General features: G+C 34.9%; 1 long non-coding RNA gene across 1 annotated transcript; it reads left to right on the forward strand.

The window, feature by feature from the left end:
- The first annotated feature begins 5383 nt into the window (after positions 1-5383).
- LOC112799696 (uncharacterized) lies at positions 5384-7060 on the forward strand. The gene is made up of 3 exons (XR_011881660.1): positions 5384-5451; positions 5714-6334; positions 6419-7060. It is a non-coding gene; the product is annotated as an uncharacterized lncRNA (long non-coding RNA).
- The last annotated feature ends 830 nt before the right edge of the window (positions 7061-7890 follow it).

The raw sequence follows: 7890 nt of genomic DNA on the forward strand, positions 1-7890 counted from the left end.
ATAATCCTGCAATTCCTTGAGAAGACAACCCGAGGATTAAATACTTCGGTTATCAATTTATTTTTAGGGGTTTGTTACTTGTGACAACCAAAACATTTGTAAGAAAGGACTTTTGTTGGTTTAGAAACTATACTTGCAACAGGAATTTATTCTGAATTCTAGACCACACAAAAGTTCTCTCTTCACTATGCACCCTTACTACCGTTAAACGCCAGTTCATCTTCCCTTTTGGGTGTTGAACGCCCAGCAGGGCTATCCTTGCTGGTATTCAATGCCAGCTTCCATGGCTGGTTGGGCGTTAAACAACCAGTGAGGGGTTCCTCACTGGTGTTCAGTGCCAGAATACCTACCTATTTTGGCGTTAAACGCCCAGTGAGGGGTTCCTCACTGTCATTTAGTACCAGAGTGCCTACATGTTTAGGTGTTGAACGTCCAGCTAATGCTTCTTGGCTGGCGTTCAACGCCAGCTCTGCCAACAGGATGGGCGTTGAACGCCCAGTGAGAGGTTCCTCACTGGCGTTCAGCACCAGGCTTGCTGCCAGAGTGGGTGTTGAACTCCTAGTGAAACTTTTTTCACTGGCATTCAATGCCTTCCCAATTTTTCCAGATTCAGCCTCTACCTCCATGGTAATGGCCTTGTACTCTTCTCTTGAATTCACCTCAGTGTTTCAGACATACCATCATAAAACATGCCTATGATGGACTATTCTGAGAGCATGTCAGGAGGACATCTCCTGATCAGCTGCTTGTATCTTTTCCAAACTTCATAGAGGGATTCACCTTCTCTTTGTCTGAAGGTTTGAACTTCCACTCTAATCTTTCTCATCCTTTAAGGGGGAAAATTTAGCCCAAAAAGCATTAACCAACTTTTTCCAAGAGTCTAAGCTCTCTTTTGGTTGAAAATCCAGCCATATCTTAGGTTTGTCTCTTATAGCAAAGGGAAAGAGCATAAGGTTGTAGACTTCAGGATTTACTGCATTGGACTTAACTGTATCATAGATCTGCAAGAATTCAACTAAGAACTAATGTGGATCTTCCATTGGAACTCCATGGAAATTGCAGTTCTGTTGCAGAAGAGAGACTAACTGAGGCTTAAGCTCAAAATTGTTAGCTCCAATGGCAGGTATAGAGATACTTCTGCCATAAAATTCAGAGGTAGACATGGTGAAGTCACCAAGAACCTTTCTGGCATCACCTTCAGGTTCGGCCATGTCTTTAATTTCTTGTTCAAAGTTTTCTGAAAGGTTTCTTCTAGAGTGTTGTGCTCTAGCTTGTTGTAAGCTTTTCTTCAGAGTTCATTCAGGTTCAGGATCAAGATTAAACAGGGGTTCTTTATCCCTGTTCCTGGTCATAAATAAGAAAAGAAGAAAAGAAAGAAAGAAAGCTTCAATGTCTGATTTGATTATAGAAGACTCCAAGTGAGATGTGAAGAAAGAAGAAAATAGAAGAACAAAGATGGAAGAAGAAGAATACTTTAAAAATAGGAGAAGAGGAGTTTGAATAAATAGAAGAAGAGAAGAGAAGAATTTAAAATAGAAAAGATAAAGAAGAATTAAAATGTTTTTGTTTTTATTTTTTTATTAATTAATTTTCAAAAATTAAGGTTAATAAATTAAAAAGAATTGAAAATTAGTTAGTGAATTTTCGAAAATAGAAGGGAGAGAAGAAGAAAGAGTTTTCGAAAATTAAGAGATTGAAGAGTTAGTTAGGAAGTTTTGAAAATGAAGAGAGAGAAGATAGGTAATTAATTAAGAAAGATTTGAAAATAAAATAAGATAAGAGATAAGATAAAAAAAGATTTGAATTTAAAATGTTCAAATTAAAAGATAAGAAAAGATAAGATGATAAATTAAAAAGATTTGAAAAAGATTTGATTTTAAAATAAAAGATAAGATAAAAATTTGGGAAGATTCGAAAAAGATTTGAAAAAGATAAGATTTTGAATTTTGATTTTTGAAAAAGATAAGATAGGATTTTGAAAACGGTGAGATTTTTTATTTTGAAAAGATTTGATTTTTGAAAATTGAAAACTAAGATAAGATAAGATAAAATTTTGAAATTGAAATTTGAATTTTTAATGAATTTTCAAAAATTAAGTTAATTTTAAGATAGAAAATATATTTTTTATTTTTGAATTTAATGATGAAAGAGAAAAACAAGTAAAAGACACAAAACTTAAAATTTTTAGATCTAGCACCCCAAGTTTTCAAAAATTTGAAGAAAAAACACAAAGGGACACCAAACTTAAAAATTTTAATATCAAAACAAGAAGAAATCACATGAACACCTTGAAGATTAAAAAGTACACTATGAACAAGCACTACAAGAAAAATACCCATTCAGCCACACTTTTTTTAAGCTACATTTGAAAAGCGTAGCCTATTCATAGAATAGGCTACGCTTTTCTCCGTGTTGCCTTTTTATAAGAGAAAAGGATACACAAATGCGGCATCATTTAAAAAGCGTAGCCTTAGGTATTATAGAAATCACTTATAAAGCGTAGCCGTAGGTTGATATCTATAGGTTCGCTTTTCATATCAAAGGAGACGCTTTTAAAGGGTAGCCTATTTGTTAAGTTTTGGGTGCACTTTAAAAGCGTAGCCTAATGTATCTAGGCCAAATGCACCTAAACACTTAGTAATTTTTCTTTTCCTTATCACCAAATCACACTCACCTTCGAATACCCTCACTTTCGCCTTCTGATCAGAAAAAAGTTTCGCCCCTTCGCAAATCACCTTCGAATTAATTGTTGAAAACCCTTCCCTAGCACACCCACACACTCACAGTCATTCTCACCATCACTCACCACTGCCACCACGCCCCCTTTCACACACACACACCCAGATCCGAGAGAAAGAGTGAAACCAGAGGGAGGAGAGGAGGGAGACGGAGATGAGAGAGCGCGATCGAGAGAATAGAGAGTGAGAGGGGGTCACCGCCGCAACGTCGCTGCAGCCGCCGCCATTGCCGTCACAGAGCAGGGAGCCCGGAGGGGAGAGAGAGACGATTTGCAGACGAGATGGAGAGAGAGGATGAAGATGCGACGCAAGAGAGGAGGCTGTTCCACCGTGCACTGTCGTTGCTCCTGGGGTCGATTGAAGCCACCACCGCAGCTAGGGCTTACCGTGCTCCTGTCCGTACTCCTAACCTCTGTCTCTCTCTCTCCCTCTTCAACTTTCATTTCATTCTCATTTCAATTTTAATTTCGATGTCTCTGTAGGCAACAATATATTTTAGAAGTTGTATTGGACTGGAAGAGAGGGAAGGGGAGTGTTTGAACTTTCAATTTCATTAATTTTTGCTGAATTTCTGTGCCTGTGGGTGAATACTGGATTGTGAAGGATGGTTAGGATTGTGAATACAGAAGTTTGGACCTCTTCATATATGGTATCCCTTCTTTTTTTAATTCCCACAAGAGCTTAGGATTGGTTAAACAGAGCAAATTGAAACTTTGAATGTTCCCTTCATGCAGGGAACAATGCTGATCGATTCCTGCATTGGAGCACTAGGTTCCAAATTGTTCTAGGCGTGGAAAGGGGATTGCAGTACCTTCATGAGGATTCACATCTAAGAATTGTTCACCGAGACATCAAAGCAAGCAACATTCTTCTTGATCATAAGTTTCATCCCAAGATTGGAGACTTTGGCCTTGCCAGGTTCTTCCCTGAAGACGAAGCTTATCTTAGCACACAATTTGCTGGAACATTGTAAGTCCAATTATTAAATATTTTAATTACTATGTATGCTAGCTGCATATTCATCATGTTACTCATGTTATATTTCAGTTTTCTATTTATGTTTTTTTTTTGTCATAAATTGGATAGCCTATAATTTTGAGTATTATAATATCACAACACACACCTATACTACACACACAGTTATACACAAAATATTAAGAGTTCTCATCCACTATTGACCCTAATCAAGTCTCAAACCTAAGTACGCAACACATATCATAGGGGAGTGGTGTGAGCTTATGAATGAATCTGGTTTGCCATGTTACCAGGTTTAGTTATTAAGTAATTGAGCTGAGCTGTAAGTTTGACAAATGAAATGGTTTCCTGCCAGCGCCAAAAGGGTTGTTTTCGCCGGAACCAGAACATTATCAAGGACCAAAGCTAAAAGTTGCCATCATTGGAGCTGGGCTTTCTGGCATGTCAACTACAGTGAAACTCTTGGATCAAGGACACGAGGTTTAGCTCCTTTAATCTTTAATATCACACTTCCTCCATTTCATATTTTATAAGTCATTTTGATACTTTGATTTATGAATATATGTGAAAAGTCAAAGCGACTTATCAATATGGAACGAAGAAAATGTTATTTTGAAATTGGATGTTATGGTGTACATGGTAAACTTGATTTTTGAAGCAAAGGGGAGTGATTTGGTCAGTTTCTTAACACAATTATGGTGTTAAATTTATTAGGATATTCTAGCTAATGCATTTTATCTAGTATGTTTACTTCTAATTGCTCTCGATCAGGTGGATATATATGAGACGAGGACTTTTATTGGTGGGAAAGTTGGTTCTGTTGTTGATAAGAAAAGAAACCAAATTGAAATGGGATTTCTTACAAATAGAAGTTGGTAAACGGACTTGATTGATCCCGTCTTTGAAATTCTCCAACCCCTCTGTTTATTTATGGTCTGAGAAGTTAAAAAATATTAAATATATAAGCCTAGGAAACTTTGCCTAAGCAAAATTGATCAATTTTTCATGCCCATTGTGTTTAGGATTTGAAAAGCCATGCTTTATAGATGAATCCTTTGTTTTGCTTTTTTATCATATTATCCTTCTCCTTAAATCTTAATGAAATTATTCTTTTATAAAAAAGATAAAAAAAAATGTCTATTGTATTTAACTTATAATATATTTTATTAATCCATCATATTTTTTCAAAAACTCTGCTGATCTGAGCTTATTTTCTAATGTGCAGTCCCAGAAAAATACACAGGTGTTGCAGAAGCTAATTTTCTGGTATTTCTTATTAGAAAAAATACCATTTTTTTTTCATTTTCAAGTTTTCCCTTGTTGACTTTAGTAATATTAGTCTTGTAAATTTATTAGAAATTTTAAAATTTTAAATTTACAAACTGTAGATAAAGGTTGAAGACTTCTTTAGGTACTTTTTCTCAGATGATGCTGTAAACTTCCATGAGTCTTTCCATAAAAGATGTGGTGATAAAGGTAGCCTGCATGAAACAACTATGAAACCTCTGCATTTAAAAAATCATCTTTAATTTTGTATGCATTGCTGGTTGTGAGTATGGTTTAAAGAGAAAAATTTAAGATGACTAATACCTGTCAATACACCTTAATGTTTTGTCGAGGATGATTTTTTAATTTCCCCCCCCCCCTTTCAGACTTCAAGTGTAGTTCGTGGCGTCCTCAAGAGAAATTTAGGTATGCTCGTGAACTATCTTTCAACATCCAATAAGACTTTATCTTGGTATGTTTCTGTCAGCTTTATTTCTCTTTTCTATCTTGGTATGTTTCTGTCAGCTTTATTTCTCTTTTCTATCTGAGGTTCAACTAAAATTTTGAATGAAGCCAAAGTGAATGCCTAATATGGGGGCTTATTTACAGAGAAATATATGAACATATTGATGAAGCAATAATAAAATCTTTGATGCATCCCTATAATTTTTAAAAACTTAGTAAACTGTTCCTATGGAGACCTGCTAGTGGACATAATTGTGTTTCCTTTTCAGGAGCAAAATTTGGTGGCTCACCCAGCACCACCAGCGTCTGCTGTGTTTGCCTGCTGTTTCACAAATTCCTTTTCTTCGATTCTGCCTGCTGCTATTCTGTCCTGTGCTATCCGGTTCTGCCCTAATTTCCACCTTCTTCTAGGTTGTCTTTTTTTTTCCTGCCCTATTTTGTTGTTTTGCCGTTATCTCTTGAATGATTTAATTGCTGCTGCTGCTGCTGGGTCCCAAATCTGTTTGATTATATCAATTTAATTCTTACTAAATGATGATTGTGCTGAATTTGTGGTTAAATGGTTGCATAGCAATTACAATTTTTTTGTCTGTAATTTTTATAGTTATTTTGGTTTAGTTGTTTGAGCTGGTAGCAGTGTTGTGCTAACTTTTAAGAATCATTTAATACATGGATTAATTCTGGAATCTCGATAAACAAACCTATAAACAAACCTTTTCATATTTGCTCAGGGGCTGTTATTTCCAACAAGGTATGGAAGTTAAGATAGAAATGAAGGTGGAAGATGCATATAGGAAGTCAATGGAGACAGTGTTGAATTGGATACAAGATACTGTAAATCTTAACAAGAGTTAAGTTTTCTTTCGTACATATACACCCGTGCACTTCAGGTTTGTAATTTGTTGCAACAATTGTTATGATTTATATTTTGCCTTCCAAGTTTTACATATATTTATCCAATAATGTATGAACAGAAGTGGAGATTGGAGAAGCGGTGGAAGTTGTCATTTGGAAACACTGCCAGAGCTTAACATGTCATTAGTGCCTAATGATAACTGGTCACAATTCAAAATAGGCAATTCATTGCTATCATCACACAAAAACAACACTGAACTTGTCAAGTTAAAAATATTGAATATAACAGAGATGACAGCTCAGAGAAAAGATGGACACTCATCAATTTACTATCTTGGTCCGAATGGCGGCACGGCGGCACTCCATCGGCAAGATTGCAGCCACTAATGTCTGCATGGTGTACCTGATACATGGAATGAGCTGCTTTATGCAATGTTCATGAAACATGAAGGCTTCTCATAGCAAGGAACTTCAAAGAGTCATGGAAGCATTATATACAGCAATTCTTTTTTATTTGTCTTGGGCAGCAAGGACTCGCAAATTGTTCTCAGCAGTCTCAAAAAGACGCTAACACGTAGAATAGAATTATGTATTTATTTAAAGAAATTATTTAGTATAATTATGTATTTATTTTTATTTTATAATATTCAATTCATTCAAATAAAAATACAAAATTATTATACATGTAATATATAATCATATTACTAAATATTAGGTTTTAGAAAAAAAATTATTAGAATATATATATATATATATATATATATATATATATATATATATATATATAGAAAATAAAAAAAAACAATGAGGGACCTAAGGCTACACTTATATACAGTAGTTATAGTATACAAAAAAAAAGAGGGATCTAAGGCTACGCTTATAAAAAGTAGCTATGGTATACAATGTGGCTACGCTTTATAAGTGATGCAGTAGCATTGAAAAGCGTAGCCTATTCTGGAAAAATGAAAGCTAAAAAGCGTAGCCTTTGGTCCTGGACAGCATCACTTGAAACGCGTAGCCTATTCCCAAATGCCAAAAGCGTAGCCCTTGGTGCAGAAAAGCGTAGCCTTTGAGAATAGGCAACGGCCGAATAGGAATCACCCCAAAAAGCGTAGCCATAGCCCAAAAAGCGTAGCCGTAGCCTAAAGCATCATTTTTTTCACTTTTGGCTACACTTTTCAAGTGTACCTGAATGGGTGTTTTTCTTGTAGTGAAGACTAAAAAACTCAAAGAATACAAGAACATATAAAGGACACCAAACCTCATATAAAAAGACTCAAAGAGAATGAAAATTACCAAGAACAAAAACAAAAGGACTCAAACCAAAAACAAAGATTAATAAAGAAAGCTAAGGATTCTTGAAAATAAAAATTTTTGAAAAAGGGCTTTGAAAAAAATTTAAAATTTTTTTGGAAAAGAAAACAGAAAACAGGTAAGACTCAAACCAAGAACAAAGATTAAACAAAGAAAATAAAAATTTTGAAAAATATTTTTTGATTTTTTTTCGAAAATAGAGAAGATGAAAATAAAAATAAAAGACTCAAATAAAATAAAAATTACTTGATCTAGAAAACAAGATAATCCGTCAGTT

The sequence above is a fragment of the Arachis hypogaea genome, chromosome 5 (genome assembly GCF_003086295.3).
Source record: "Arachis hypogaea cultivar Tifrunner chromosome 5, arahy.Tifrunner.gnm2.J5K5, whole genome shotgun sequence".
Classification (NCBI taxonomy): domain Eukaryota; kingdom Viridiplantae; phylum Streptophyta; class Magnoliopsida; order Fabales; family Fabaceae; genus Arachis; species Arachis hypogaea.